The following is a 16,423-nucleotide window of genomic DNA, read 5'->3' as shown; positions in this document are numbered from 1 at the left end:
TTTGGAGTCAATCTTCCATTGAGCTCCTTCTACACATATGTCCATAAGGACTTGGTCCAACCTTTGATCAAAGTTGACTCTCCTTGTGTAGGGGCGTGCGTTCTCTTCCATGTATGGCAAGTTGAACGCCAACCTCACATTTTCCGGACTAAAATCTAAGTATTTCCCCGAACCATTGTAACATAGTTCTTTGGATCCGGGTTCTTACTTTGATCATGGTTCTTGGTGATCCATGCATTGGCATAGAACTCTTGAACCATTAGGATGCCGACTTGTTGGATGGGATTTGTTAGAACTTCCCAACCTCTTCTTTGAATTTCATGTCGGATCTCCGGATACTCATTTCTTTTGAGTTTAAAAGGGACCTCAGGGATCACCTTCTTCTTGGCCACAACATCATAGAAGTGGTCTTGATGGGCTTTGGAGATGAATCTTTCCATCTCCCATGACTCGGATGTGGAAGATTTTGTCTTCCCTTTCCCTCTTCTAGAGGATTCTCCGGTCTTAGGTTCCATCAATGGTAATGGAAAAACAAAAAAGCTATGCTTTTTCCACACCAAACTTAGAATATTGCTCGCCCTCGAGCAATAAACAAAAGAATAGAAGAAGAAGAAGAAGAAGAAATATGGAGAGGGAGAGGGAGATGTGGTTTCGGTCAAGAGGAGTGTAGAGGGGTGTGTTGTGTGAATTTGATGAAGAATGGAGGTCTTTATATAGGGAAGGGAGGGGGGTTTAAGGTTCGGCCATATGGGTGGGTTTGGGTGGGAAATTGGTTTTGAATTTTGAAGGTAGGTGGAGTTTATGAGGTAGGTTTATGGGGAAGAGTGGATGGATGTGAGTGGTGAAGAGGTGATGGGGAAGAGAGTTTGAGGTGATTGGTGAAGGGTTTTTGGGTAAGAGTGTTTATGGGGTTGTGTGAAAGAGAGTGGTGAGAAGAAGTGAGTGGAGGTAAGTGGGGATCCTGTGGGGTCCACAGATCCTGAGTGGATTCTGTGGGGTCCACAGATCCTGAGGTTTTCAAGGATTTACATCCCTGCACCCATTAGGCATGTAAAAATGCCTTTGTACCCAACTCTGGGCGTTCAGCGCCAGGTTGGTGGCCATTTTGGGCGTTCAACGCCCATTTGTGTGCCATTTCTGGCGTTGAACGCCAGAATCATGACTGTTCTGGCGTTCAGCGCCCAGAAGCTGCCCATTTTGGGCGTTCAGCGCCAGAACCATGCTCTGTTCTAGCGCTGAACGCCAGACAGATGCTCCTCCAGGGTGTGATTTTTCTTCTGCTGTTTTTGATTCCGTTTTCAATTTTTCTATTTATTTTGTGACTCCACATGATCATGAACCTAAGAAAACATGAAAAACAATAAAAATAAGAATTGGATAAACATTGGGTTGCCTCCCAACAAGCGCTTCTTTAATGTCAATAGCTTGACAGTGGGCTCTCATGGAGCCTCACAGATGTGCAGAGCTTTGTTGAGACTCTCCAACACCAAACTTAGAGTTTGGATATGGGAGTTCAACACCAAACTTAGAGTTTGGTTGTGGCCTCCCAACACCAAACTTAGAGTTTGACTGTGGGGGCTCTGGTTGACTCTGCTTGGAGAGAAGCTTTTTCTGCTTCCTCTCCATGGTTGCAGAGGGAGATCCTTGAGTTTTAAACACAAGGGAGTTCTCATTCCATTGAAGGAATATTTCACCTCTGTCAACATCAATCACAGCTCTTGCTGTGGCCAGGAAAGGTCTTCCTAGGATGATGGATTCATCCTCTTCCTTTCCAGTATCCAGGACTATGAAATCAGCGGGGATGTAAAGGCCTTCAACCTTTACTAACACGTCCTCTACTTGTCCATAAGCCTGTTTTCTTGAGCTGTCTGCCATCTCTAATGAGATTTTAGCAGCTTGCACCCCATAGATTCCCAGTTTCTCTATTATAGAGAGGGGCATGAGGTTTATTCCTGAACCAAGGTCACACAGAGCCTTAAAGATCATGGTGCCTATGGTACAGGGTATTATGAACTTTCTAGGATCCTGTCTCTTCTGAGGCAATGTCAGTTGATCCAGATCACTTAGTTCATTGATGAACAAGGGAGGTTCAACTTCCCAAGCATCAATGCCAAATAATTTGGCATTTAGCTTCATGATTGCACCAAGAAACTTGGCAGTTTGCTCTTCAATAACATCCTCATTCTCTTCAGAAGAGGAATACTCATCAGAGCTCATGAAGGGCATAAGGAGGTTCAATGGGATCTCTATGGTCTCTAGATGGGCCCCAGAGTCCTTTGGTTCCTCAGAGGGAAGCTCCTTATTGACCACTGGACGTCCCAGGAGGTCTTCCTCCTTGGGATTCACGTCCTCTCCTCTCCTCACAGGTTCGGCCATGGCGCTTATGTCAATGGCCTTGCACTCTCCTTTTGGATTCTCTTCTGTATTGCTTGGGAGAGTACTAGGAGGGATTTCAGTGATCCTTTTACTCAGCTGGCCCACTTGTGCTTCCAGATTTCTAATGGAAGACCTTGTTTCATTCATGAAACTTACAGTGGCTTTAGATAGATCAGAGACTAGATTTGCTAAATTAGAAGCATTTTGTTCAGAGTTCTCTGTCTGTTGCTGAGTTGATGATGGAAAAGGCTTGCTGTTGTTAAACCTGTTTCTTCCACCATTGTTAAAGCCTTGTTGAGGCTTTTGATCCTTTCATGAGAAATTTGGATGATTTCTCCATGATGAGTTATAGGTGTTTCCATAAGGTTCACCTAAGTAGTTCACCTCTGCTATTGCAGGGTTCTCAGGATCATAAGCTTCTTCTTCAGGAGAAGCCTCTTGAGTACTGTTGGATGCAGCTTGCATTCCATTCAGACTCTGAGAAATCATATTGACTTGCTGAGTCAATATTTTATTCTGAGCCAATATGGCATTCAGAGTATCAACTTCAAGAACTCCCTTCTTCATAGGCGTCCCATTACTCACAGGATTCCTTTCAGAAGTGTACATGAACTGGTTGTTAGCAACCATGTCAATGAGTTCTTGAGCTTCTGCAGGCATTTTCTTTAGGTGAATGGATCCACCTGCAGAAGTATCCAATGACATCTTAGATAACTCAGACAGACCATCATAGAATATATCCAGGATGGTCCATTCTGAAAGCATGTCAGAAGGACACTTTTTGGTCAACTGTTTGTATCTTTCCCAAGCTTCATAGAGAGATTCACCTTCTTTCTGTCAGAAGGTTTGAACATCAGCTCTAAGCTTGCTCAGCTTTTGAGGAGGAAAGTACTTGGCTAAGAAAGCCGTGACCAGCTTATCCCAAGAGTTCAGGCTGTCTTTGGGTTGAGAATCCAACCATAATCTAGCTCTGTCTCTTACAGCAAAAGGGAAAAGCATGAGTCTGTAGACTTCAGGATCTACTCCATTAGTCTTAACAGTATCACATATCTGCAAGAATTCAGTTAAGAACTGAAAAGGATCTTCAGATGGAAGTCCATGAAACTTGCAGTTCTGCTGCATCAGAGAAACTAATTGAGGTTTCAGCTCAAAGTTGTTTGCTCCAATGGCAGGAATGGAGACGCTTCTTCCATGTAAATTGGAATTAGGTGCAGTGAAGTCACCAAGCATATTCCTTATATTATTATTATTTTCGGCTGCCATCTCCTTTTCCTGTTCGAAAATTTCTGAAAGGTTATCTCTGGATTGTTGTATTTTAGCTTCTCCTAATTTTTTTCTTCAGAGTCCTTTCAGGTTCTGGATCTGCTTTAACAAGAATGTTCTTGTCCTTGCTCCTGCTCATATGACAAAGAAGATGGCACAGAAAAAATAGTAATAATAATATGGATCCTTTATACCACAGTATAGGGATCCTTGTGTTAGTAGAAGGGATCCTTGTGTTAGTAGAAGAAAAGAAGGGAAGAAAATCTGAACTCAAAGAGAGAGGGGGTTCGGATTTTTGGAGAGTTGAAGGAAAGATGTTAGTATATCAATAAACAAATAGAAGAAGATGAGAGGGGGAAGTGAACTTTTGAAAACAATTTTTGAAAAAGAGTTAGTGATTTTCGAAAATGGTTTTTGAAAAATATTAGTAATTTTCGAAAATTTTTGAAATCAAAAATAAAAATAAAAATAATTAGTTAATTAAAAAGAAATTTTTGAAAAAAGGGGGAGATATTTTCGAAAATTAGAAAGAGAGAATTAGTTAGGTGGTTTTGAAAAAGTTAAGAAACAAACAAAAGTTAGTTAGTTAGTTGAAACAAATTTTGAAAACCAATTTTGAAAAGATAAGTAGTTAGGAGGTTAGGAAAGATATTTTGAAAATATATTTTTGAAAAAGATAAGATGAGAAGATATTTTTGAAAAGATATGATAGGAATTAGTTTTTGAAAAAGATTTGATTTTTAAAATCACAATTAATGACTTGATTCATAAGAAATCACAAGATATGATTCTAGAACTTAAAGTTTGAATCTTTCTTAACAAGCAAGTAACAAACTTCAAATTTTTGAATCAAAACATTAATTGTTTATGTTATTTTCGAAAATTTGATATAAAAATAAGAAAAAATATTTTTGAAAAATATTTTTGAAATTTTCGAAAATAACTAAGAATTTTGAAAAAGATTTGATTTTTGAAAAAGATTTTGAAAAAGATAAGATTTTCAAATTGAAAATTTGATTTGACTCATGAGAAACAATTTGATTTTAAAAAATTTTGAAAAAGTCAATCCAAATTTTCGAATTTGATGAGAGAAAAAGGGAAAGATATTTTTTTGATTTTTGAAATTTTTATGAAAAACATGAAAAATATGCAATGCATGAAATTTTTAGATCAAAACAATGAATGCATGCAAGAATGCTATGAATGTCAAGATGAACACCAAGAACACTTTGAATGTCATGGTGAACATCAAGAACATATTTTTGAAAAATTTTTAATGCAAAGAAAACATGCAAGACACCAAACTTAGAATTCTTTAATGCTTAGACACTAAGAATTCAAGAATGCATATGATAAACATGAAAAGACACAAAACAAAAAATCATCAAGATCATACAAGAAGACTTACCAAGAACAACTTGAAGATCATGAAGAACACCATGAATGCATGAAATTTTCAAAAAATGCAAGATGCACATGCAATTGACACCAAACTTATGATATGACTCAAGACTCAAATAAGAAACACAAAATATTTTTGATTTTTATGATTTTCTAATTTTTTTGGATTTTTTTTTCGAAAAATTCATTAAAAAAAAAAGAAAAATAAGGATTCCAAAATTTTTAATATGAATTCCAGGAATCTTGCCATGTTAGTCTAAAGCTTCAGTCCAGGAATTAGACATGGCTCACTAGCCAGCCAAGCTTTCAAAGAAAGCTCCAGTCCAAAATACTAGACATGGCCAATGGCCAGCCAAGCTTCAGCCTTTAACACGAGAGTATATTGCTCTTTGATAACAAATTGCAAGCCTCAGTCCAAATAAATTTAGACATGACTTTACAGCCAGCCAGGCTTCAACATGCTTCATGAAACACTAGAATTCATTCTTAAAAATTTTGAATAAAAAATTTTTTGAAAACAGTTTTATTTTTTATTTTTTTTTTTCGAAAACAAAAGAGAAATTTTTTTGAAAATATTTTTGAAGGATTTTTGAAAAGAAAACGAAAAGAAAGTTACCCAATCTGAGCAACAAGATGAACCGTCAGTTGTCCAAACACGAACAATCCCCGGCAACGGCGCCAAAAACTTGGTGTTGTTGCCGGGATTGGGATCTCAGACGAATCTTGGCGCCAAATAGGAACAATTAAAACCCCGGCAACGGCGCCAAAAACTTGGTGCACGAAATTGTGATGTCCAGGCTCAAACAATCCCTGGCAACGTGAGCAACTTGGTGCGCGGATCTCAATACATAATTGTCACAACTTCGATACAACTAACCAGCAAGTGCACTGGGTCGTCCAAGTAATACCTTACGTGAGTAAGGGTCGAATCCCACGGATATTATTGGTATGAAGCAAGCTATGGTCACCTTGTAAATCTCAGTCAGGCAGATATAAATGGATAATGGTGTTTTCGAATTTAATATAATAAAATAGGGATAGAGGTACTTATGTAAATCATTGGTAGGAATTTCAGATAAGCGAATGGAGATGCTTTTCGTTCCTCTGAACCTCTGCTTTCCTGCTATCTTCATCCAATCAGTCTCACTCCTTTCCATGGCTGGCTGTATGCAGGGGCATCACCGTTGTCAGTGGCTACATCCCCTCCTCTTAGTGAATAATATGCTCACGCACCCTGTCACGACACGGCTATTCATCTGTCGGTTCTCGATCATGCTGGAATAGGATTCACCTCCTTTTGCGTCTGTCACTAACGCCCAACAATCGCGAGTTTGAAGCTCGTCACAGTCATTCAATCATTAAATCCTACTCAGAATACCACAGACAAGGTTTAGACCTTCCGGATTCTCTTGAATGCCGCCATCATTCTAGCTTACGCCACGAAGATTCTGGTTAGGAGATCTAAGAGATATTCATTCTAGCTTAATTTATGTAGAACAGAAGTGTTTGTCAGGCACGCGTTCATAAGGGAGATGGTGATGAGCGTCACACATAATCATCACCTTCATCACATTCTTGGGTGCAAATGGATATCTTAGAAGCGAAATAAGATGAATTGAATAGAAAACAGTAGTACTTGCATTAATCTTTGAAGAACAGCAGAGCTCCACACCTTAATCTATGGAGTGTAGAAACTCTACCGTTGAAAATACATAAGTGAAGGTCCAGGCATGGCCGAGATGGCCAGCCCCCTAAAACGTGATCAAAGGATCATGAGGTAATCCAAAGATGAACAATGGATTAAAACTGAGACCAAAGATGGTCAAAAAGACGCCTAATACAATAGTAAGAGGTCCTATTTATAATAAACTAGTCACTAGGGTTTACATGAGTAAGTAATTGATGCATAAATCCACTTCGGGGGCCCACTTGTTGTGTGTTTGGGCTGAGCTTAAGTGTTCCACGTGCTGAGGCTATTTGTGGAGTTGAACGCCAGTTTCTGTGCCAGTTTGGGCGTTCAACTCTGGTTTTGGATCCTTTTCTGGCGCTGGACGCCAGATTTGGGCAGAAGGCTGGCGTTGAACGCCAGTTTACGTCATTTATTCTTGGCCAAAGTATGGACTATTATATATTGCTGGAAAGCCCTGGATGTCTACTTTCCAACGCAATTAGAAGCGCGCCATTTCGAGTTCTGTAGCTCTAGAAAATCCACTTTGAGTGCAGGGAGGTCAGAATCCAACAGCATCAGCAGTCCTTTTTCAACCTCTGAATCTGATTTTTGCTCAAGTCCCTCAATTTCAGCCAGAAAATACCTGAAATCACAGAAAAACACACAAACTCATAGTAAAGTCCAGAAATGTGAATTTAACATAAAAACTAATGAAAACATCCCTAAAAGTAACTAGATCCTACTAAAAACATACTAAAAACAATGCCAAAAAGCGTATAAATTATCCGCTCATCAGGAGGCCACAACCAAACTTTAAGTTTGGTGTTGAACCCCCACATTCAAACTCTAAGTTTGGTGTTGGGAGGTTCCAACATTGCTCTGAATATTTGTGAGGCTCCATGAGAGCCCACTGTCAAGCTATTGACATTAAAGAAGTGCTTGTTGGAAGGCAACCCAATCTATATTAAATTTCGATTTTCCATTGTTATTTTATATTTTCTGTAGGTTGATGATCATGTGAAGTCACAAAATCAATTGAAAAAGCAAAAACAGAAGGAAAAATTGAATGAAAAACAGAACACCCTGGAGGAGAAACTTACTGGCGTTTAAACGCCAGTAAGGGTAGCAGAATGGGCGTTAAACGCCCAGTCTGGCACCATTCTGGGAGTTTAACGCCAGAAATGGACACCAGACTGGCGTTTAACGCCAGAAAAGGACAAGAAGCTGGCGTTAAACGCCAGAAATGGGCAGCAACCTGGCGTTTAACGCTAGGATGGGTAGCAAGGGGTGTTTTGCAAGCCTCATTTGTGCAGGGATGAGAAATCCTTGACACCTCAAGATCTGTGGACCCCACAGGATCCCTACCAACTTCTACTCTCTTCTCTCTTCTTTTGCTTGAGGACGAGCAAACCTTCTAAGTTTGGTGTGGTAAAAGCATTGCTTTTTGTTTTTCCATAACCATTTATGAGGACAAGCCCATCACTAAGAAAAGGATGGAGCAAATCAATACCTCTCTAGGAGAATTAAGTTCCAATATGGGACAACCAAGGGTGGAGCACCAAGAGCATTCCATCCTCCTCCATGAAATTAGAGAAAACCAAAGAACCATGAGGGAGGAGCAACAAAGGCAAGGAAGAGACATTGAGGAACTCAAGCACTCCATAAGATCTTCAAGAGGAAGAACAAGCCGCCATCACTAAGGTCGACCCGTTCCTTAATTTCCTTGTTCTTTATTTTATGTTTTTCGAATTTTTATGCTTTATGTTTATGTCTTATTACATGATCATTAGTGTCTAAGTGTCTATGCCTTAAAGCTATGAAAATGAATCCATCACCTTTCTTAAATGAAAAAATGTTTTTAATTGAAAAAGAAAAAGAAGTGCATGAATTTCGAATTTTAAAACAGTTTAGTTATTTTAATGTGGTGGCAATACTATTGTTTTTCTGAATGAATGCTTGAACAGTGCATATTTTTGAACTTGATTGTTCATGAATGTTAAAATTGTTGGCTCTTGAAAGAATGATGGGAAAAGGAGAAATGTTATCTGATGATCTGAAAAATCATAAAATTGATTCTTGAAGCAAGAAAAAGCAGTGAATAGAAAGCTTGCAAAAAAAAAATAAGAGGGAGAAAAAGAAAGAAAAAGAAAAGCAAGCAGAAAAAGCCAATACCCCTTTAAACCAAAAGGCAAGGGTAATAAAAAGGATCCAAGGCTTTGAGCATCAGTAGATAGGAGGGCCCACAGGAATAAAATCCTGGCCTAAGCGGCTAAACCAAGCTCTCCCTAACCATGTGCTTGTGGCGTGAAGGTGTCAAGTGAAAACTTGAGACTGAACAGTTAAAGTCGTGGTCCAAAGCAAAAAAAGTGTGCTTAAGGGCTCTGGACACCTCTAATTGGAGACTCTAGCAAAGCTGAGTCACAATCTGAAAAGGTTCACCAAGTTATGTGTCTGTGGCATTTATGTATCCGGTGGTAATATTGGAAAACAAAGTGCTTAGGGTCACGGCCAAGACTCATAAAGTAGCTGTGTTCAAGAATCAACATACTTAACTAGGAGAATCAATAACACTATCTGGATTCTGAGCTCTTATAGATGCCAATCATTCTGAACTTCGAAGGATAAAGTGAGATGCCAAAACTGTTCAGAGGCAAAAAGCTAAAAGCCCCGCTCATCTAATTAATACTGATCTTCATAGATGTTTTTGGAATTCATTGTATATTCTCTTCTTTTTATCCTATTTAATTTTTTAGTTGCTTGGGGACAAGCAACAATTTAAGTTTGGTGTTGTGATGAGCGGATAATTTATACGCTTTTTGGCATTGTTTTTAGTATGTTTTCAATACATTTTAGTTAGTTTTTATTATGTTTTTATTAGTTTTTAAATAAAAATCACTTTTCTGGGCTTTACTATGAGTTTGTGTGTTTTTCTGTGATTTTAGGAATTTTCTGGCTGAAATTGAGGGACCTGAGCAAAAATCTGATTCAGAGGCTGAAAAAGGACTGCAGATGCTGTTGGATTCTGACCTCCCTAAACTCGAAGTGGATTTTCTGGAGCTACAGAAGCCCAATTGGCGCGCTCTTAATTGCGTTGGAAAGTAGACATCCTGGGCTTTCCAGCAATATATAATAGTTTATACTTTGCCCGAGATTTGATGGCCCAAACAGGCATTCTAAGTCAGCTCAAGAATTCTGGCGTTTAACTCCAGAACTGGCACAAAAGCTGGAGTTAAACGCCCAAACTGGCATAAAAGCTGGCGTTTAACTCCAAGAAATGTCTCTACACATGAAAGCTTCAATGCTCAGCCCAAGAACACATCAAGTGGGCCCCGGAAGTGGAATTTTACAATAAACACCCTAGCTTACTCATTTTCTGTAACCCTAGGTCACTAGTTTACTATAAATACTACTTTAAGTGATTTATATTGTACCTCATGACACTTTACACGTTTCTTATTGTATTCTCTACGGCATGAGTCTCTAAACCCCATTGTTGGGGGTGAGGAGCTCTGCTGTTCTTCATGAATTAATGCAATTACTACTGTTTTCCATTTTATCATGCTTGCTTCTATTCTAAGATATTCATTCGCACTTCAACCTGATGAATGTGATGATCTGTGACAATCATCATCATTCTCACCTATGAACGCGTGCCTGACAACCACCTCCGTTCTACCTTAGATTGAATGCATATCTCTTAGCCTCATGATTTATATTAGAGTCTTCATGGTATAAGCTAGAATTATTGGCGGCCATTCCTGAGATCCAGAACGTCTAAACCTTGTCTGTGGTATTCTGAGTAGGATCTGGGAAGGGATGGCTATGACGAGCTTCAAACTCGCGATTGTTGGGCGTGTGATAGACGCAAAAGGATCAATGGATCCTATTCCAACATGATCGAGAACCGACAGATGATTAGTCGTGCGGTGACAGCGCATTTGGAACGTTTTCACTGAGAGGACGGGAAGTAGCCATTGACAACGGTGATGCCCAACATAAAGCTTGCCATGGAAGGAGCCTTGCGTGCATGAAGAAGAAGATAGTAGGAAAGCAGAGATTCAGAAGACAAAGCATCTCCAAAGCCTCAACCTGTTCTTCATTACTGCATAACAAGTATTTATTTCATGTTCTTTTACTTTTTACAATTAAATCTGAGAATTATTGATATCCTGACTAAGAGTTACAAGATAACCATAGCTTGCTTCAAGCCGACAATCTCCATGGGATCGACCCTTACTCACGTAACGTATTACTTGGACGACCCAGTGCACTTGCTGGTTAGTTGTACGGAGTTGCAAAAGTGTGATTGTAATTTCGTGCACCACTCTCATATTAACATCTCAGCGACTTCGTCCATATTTCCAAGCCCACATTATCAGGTTTCAGACCAACCAGCCAATAAAAGGCATTCTGCAAAAAACAGATTTAGCAGGAAGAATCTTACAATGGGCAGTCGAGTTGTCTGAATTCGACCTTCAATATGAAGCTCGGACAGCGATCAAATCGCAATATTTGGCCGACTTCATTGCAGAATTTATAGACACCCAAAAAATTCCTACAGAATGGAATCTCTATATAGACGGTTCCTCAAACAAAACTGGAAGCGGCCCGGGTGTGATAATTGAAAGCGACCAGGGAACCCAAATCAAACTTTCCCTCAAATTTGGGTTCCCTGCCTGAAACAATCAAGCTGAGCATGAGGCATTACTAGCTGGTTTGAAGCTAGCTAAGGAGGTTGGAGCTCAAAAGCTTATCATCTTCAGCGACTCACAGGTGGTCACTTCACAAATAGCTGGGAGTTACCACGCCAAGGATCCTACCATGAAAAAGTACTTGGACAAAACCAAGGAACAGCTCAGACAACTCGGGGAATATGAGGTCCACCACATACCTCGGGAACAGAATGCTCGAGCTGATGCACTCTCAAAACTGGCCAGTACCAAACTAGGGGGCAACAATAGAAGCCTTATCCAAGAGATGCTGCAGAACCCGTCAATCTCGGAAGAAGAAAATGTCCTAGCCATAACAGGTCCGGATCAAGGATGGATGACTCCCATAATTAACTACCTCAAAACAGAAACACTCCCTATAGATAAGAAGAAGGCAAAGAGGCTAAAACAGGAAGCACAATACTACACCATCATAAATAATACTCTATACAAAAGAGGGATTTCAACACCACTATTAAAATGCGTGCCGACCTCCATTACAAAAGAAGTTTTAGAAGAAGTACACAATGGTATCTGTGGCAACCATCTTGGAGCGCAGGCACTCACTAAGAAAGTACTCCGAGCTGGATTTTACTGGCCGACCTTACAAAAAGAAGCAACAGATTTCGTGAAGACATGTCCACCATGTCAGAAACATGCCAACTTTTACATCGTCCTGCCAGAAGAGCTCATCAGCATAACCTCACCCTGGCCATTCGCAAACTGGGGACTCGATCTTCTCGGACCCTTCCCTCAAGGATCAAGACAAGTCAAATTCCTCATAGTGGGGGTAGACTATTACATAAAATGGATCGAGGCAGAACCCCTAGCCAACACCACTGCGCAAAGAAGTCAAAAATTCCTATATAGAAACATTGTCACAAGGTTTGGGGTTCCATACTCTATAACCACAGATAATGGCACTCAATTTACAGATGCAGGCTTCGGAAAGTTGGTGGCCGATCTAAACATAGAACACCAATTCACATCCGTAGAGCACCCCCAGGCCAATGGACAAGCAGAAGCTGCTAACAAAGTCATATTAGCCGGGCTAAAACGGAGATTACAGGAGCTCCCACAAGTCCTATGGGCATATCGGACAACTCCACACTCCACCACAAAGGAATCACCCTTCCGATTAGCTTACGGAATGGAGGCAATGATCCAAGTTGAAGTCGAAGAAGGGTCGCCTAGAGTGATCCACTATAATGAAGAGGCCAACTCTCAACTTCAAAGGGAAGACCTCGACCTACTTCTAGAAATCCGAGAAAGAGCTCGGATAAGAGAAGAGGCATTAAAATGACGAATGGCTTCAAGATACAATCAAAAGGTAGTGTCGCGAGGTTTTGCCGAGAACGACCTCATCCTAATCCGAAATGATATCGGAACAACTCGACCTGGAGAAGGAAAGCTGGCAGCAAACTGGAAAGGACCCTATCGAGTCATAGAAGTACTTGGAAAGGGCTACTACAGATTGTCCAAACTAGAAGGGCGAGAGCTTCCCAGGTCATGGCACGCTTGCAACCTGCGAAGGTATTATAGTTAGAGGTAATAAGGATCTTTGGATAAGGTGCACTCTTTTTCCTGAAAAGGTTTTTTAATGAGGCACCGAGCCAAGATTCGTAAAATACCTAACTTAGAGGAGTAAAAATCACACATGTATATATTTGCATATTTTCTATTTTGAATAAAGTTTTTCAGATTTTCTACAAATCCTTTATCAAGACGCATTAATCTGAAACGCAAAAAATTCATTGCCCGATTATAAAACTGCACGAAAGTGAAAATCAAATTCACTGCACGATCACGATAAAGACCAACAAAGATGAAAAACAAATTCATCAAAAGGTCGACCAACGGGGATCAAACCCAATTTCAACAAAATTGGCAAAGATGAAAATGCAACAAAAACATAATAATGCAAGAAGTTATCGAAAGTGATCCATAGAAAGGACCTGACGAGGTCTTAATAAAAATGGGTTGCTAAAAATAACTTAAAGACCGGTCGACGTAAAAGAAAGTCGGACCAGTCGACCACAAAAACCAAAGTTATAAAAAGTAAATCCCTGGAAAGAGGCATGGCCAGCCCTAAAAAAGAGGATTACTAAAAATAACTTAGAGGGGCCCGACATGATGAAGTCGGCCCAGAACAAAAAGTTATAAAAGTAATCCCTAAAAGAGACATGAACAAGGTCCAAAAAAAAAGAGGAATACTAAAACTAACTTAGAAGGGCCCGACATGAAGAAGTCGGCCCAGAACAAAAGTTATAAAAGTATTCCATACAAGAGATCTGACAAAAGATCCAAAAATGGATTAGTAGAGATAACTCAGATGAGGTCGACACAACCAAATCGACTCGGCAAGGCTACCAAAAACTATAATCCATAAGAAGAGATCACCTAAGATCCAATCAGGAGGGATTACTCGAAAGAGCCGTAAAACACGACCAAGTTGAAGAAATCGACCAACAGAAGACACACAAGTTGGATCCAGAAATCCGTAACCTCAAAAGAATCAAGCTACAACTATGAAAATACGAAGACAACTAAAAGAGGTCAAACAACAAGGTTCCAACACTCCCAAAAAACCTAGAACGTGTCAGATAAGCGTGGACAAGCATATTATGAAAGAAACAAGTTGTAATAATAACAAAGACTCAAGGGGCCACCTAAAGTCGACCCCAAGAATCTGAAGAGATACCTTATTTTTCCAAAAAACAGAGTTGCTAACAGAAAAGCAACTAAAAAGGTACCCACAGTCAGAACAACCAATTACAAAATTTAAAGTTCAAAGCCCACAAGCCGGGCTGTATACAAAACATCCAGAATAAGTCAGAGAGAATCCATAGACTTCCCAGTAGCTGCATCCCGAGGTGAAGGAGGACGAGCCTGAAGAGGCACCGCATCTACTGTCCCATCATCTCGGTTCAGGATCTGACAATCAAGATCTGACTCGGGAGGACCATCTGCATGAGTTGAAGAAGTCGGCACAACAGAGACTTTGGCAGTAGGCACAGGAGGGGGCTCGACATCATCATCATCATCTAGATCATCAGGGACAATTTTACCGTCCTTCACAATGTTGTCTAAGCTAAAGAGCGTAAGGTCAAGCTCGAGCGCAAGAACTCGAACTTGCTCCTTCAGATTCTCATAAGCAGCAGTAACACTGCCTATGAGATGACCTTGAAATTAAGCATAATCAGCTCGGACAGACTCCAAATTTTTCCTGAGATCCATCATCTCCCTATATGTGGTGACATAACTCTCCTTATGCTTCAACGCCGTGTCCTCAGCCAACTTTACAGAGGCCGCCAAAGCAACAGCTCTAGCCTTTTCACTCTCCAACTCTTTCTCCAACCTGGCCACTTTTACCTCGATTTCTTCCTTTAAACCCTTAATCTAGTCATATTCCGACTTGGCCTCCTCCATAAAAGCCTTTGTAGCGTGAACTGGAACATCCTGGGCAGTCCGAAATAACGCTGCCCCCATGTGTGGCAGTTTTAAACCGCTCCGGGTAATGAAGACCAAATGACGAAGAATGGATACATCGTCAGTAGGAACAACACTATAAGGAGCAATTTGTTGATCAACAAACCTGACAGCGTCAAAGTCGAGGGCATCCAGATTGAAAGGCTCAACAGTTCTCTGTCTTTTTGGAGGAGGGACGGCAGTAGGAGAAGAGGTAGCTATAGAGGCTTGGGGAGGATCAACCAAGTGGACCTGAGGAGTAGGAATCATCTTCCTCGGCCTAGAAGAACTCAATATCGGCTTTTTAGGAGGAACCTGAGAGGATCCCTCCCCAGTCGCCTTAGCTGAGATGTTCTGGGCACCCGTAGCCTTCCTGGCCTTTTTAAAAGCCCTCATGGAGTCATTATTCTTAACCATATCTGAAACAACACAAAGAAAACCAAGTTATCAACCAGAAAATAGGAAGAATGAACTCGACAAAATAAACAAAATACAACAAATATCAAGGAAGCTAACCCCTACCCAACTTAGCTCGGAGAAGTAATGGGTTTCCTACAAATTTTTTAGTATCAAGATGGGGAGGCTGCCCCCAGTTTTCTTACAACATGGTTACAAAAAGCTTGCTCAACCTCGTCTAACATCTCTCAGGTGTACCTAGACACCACTACATTCCTCTGCCATTCTAAGGAAAAGCTGGGCTTGCCATTCTCATCTAAAAAGAAAGGACGAGCTCCTTCAACAGCTCGGATCTTAAAAAAGTAATTCTTAAAATCTCTGAAGGACTCATCATACATGGAAAAAACTTTGTGTCCCTGGGCAGACCTAAAAGAAATCTAAGAAGCTTTCTTTTTGGTAGTACCAGGCTTGGTCAACACAAAGAGGTACAGAAAGAGAGTTTGAGAAGGTTTAACATCAAATTCTTGATAAACCAATTAAAAAATTTTGATAAATCCCCACGAGTTTGGATGAAGCTGGGATGGAGCTACGTTACACGACCACAATAGGTCGGTCTCAAAAGGAGTGAAAGGAAGGATGATGTTAATCTAACTAAAAAATAAGTCGTATGCATAAAAAAAGGGACGCTCCCCCTGGGTCGGAACAGGGAAGCAAACCCTTTCAATAGAATCAGGTGCTACTAATTCGTAGTTATTTTCTTGATCTCTACTACTACAGATTCGATGATGTTTTCTAAGCTCCGTACAGAATTCAGAGTTAGCTAGAGAAACACACAGCAACACATGGGAGTCCAACCAGTCAAACATCCCCTCAGGAACCTTAGAAGACGTCTCAACAACATTTTTACGGGAAGACATGGCCAACTAGTCCTACAACAAGAAAAAGAAATGGATTACTAACCAAAACAGCTCGGGTGAAATCAAAGCAACTCGGACAAACGTGACTCAGAGAAATGCAAACAGTAAAAGGAAAATTCCAAGACACACACCAAGGTCCAGGAGCATCCTTTGGAGGTAGAGCCAAAGTAAGGAAAACTCAGGAAAAGGCTATGAAGCTACATCTCAAAAACTAAAGGCTATGA

General features: G+C 40.4%; 1 non-coding gene across 1 annotated transcript; it reads left to right on the top strand.

Annotated features, from left to right (window-relative positions):
* Positions 1 to 3,135: 3,135 nt before the first annotated feature.
* LOC112781301 (small nucleolar RNA R71) lies at positions 3,136 to 3,243 on the top strand. Its single transcript, XR_003192085.1, has one exon. It is a non-coding gene; the product is annotated as a small nucleolar RNA R71 (small nucleolar RNA).
* The last annotated feature ends 13,180 nt before the right edge of the window (positions 3,244 to 16,423 follow it).

The sequence above is a fragment of the Arachis hypogaea genome, chromosome 19, assembly GCF_003086295.3.
Source record: "Arachis hypogaea cultivar Tifrunner chromosome 19, arahy.Tifrunner.gnm2.J5K5, whole genome shotgun sequence".
Lineage (NCBI taxonomy): Eukaryota > Viridiplantae > Streptophyta > Magnoliopsida > Fabales > Fabaceae > Arachis > Arachis hypogaea.
The sequence above is the reverse complement of the archived record's forward strand: the minus strand, read 5'-3'. Positions and strand labels throughout refer to the sequence as shown.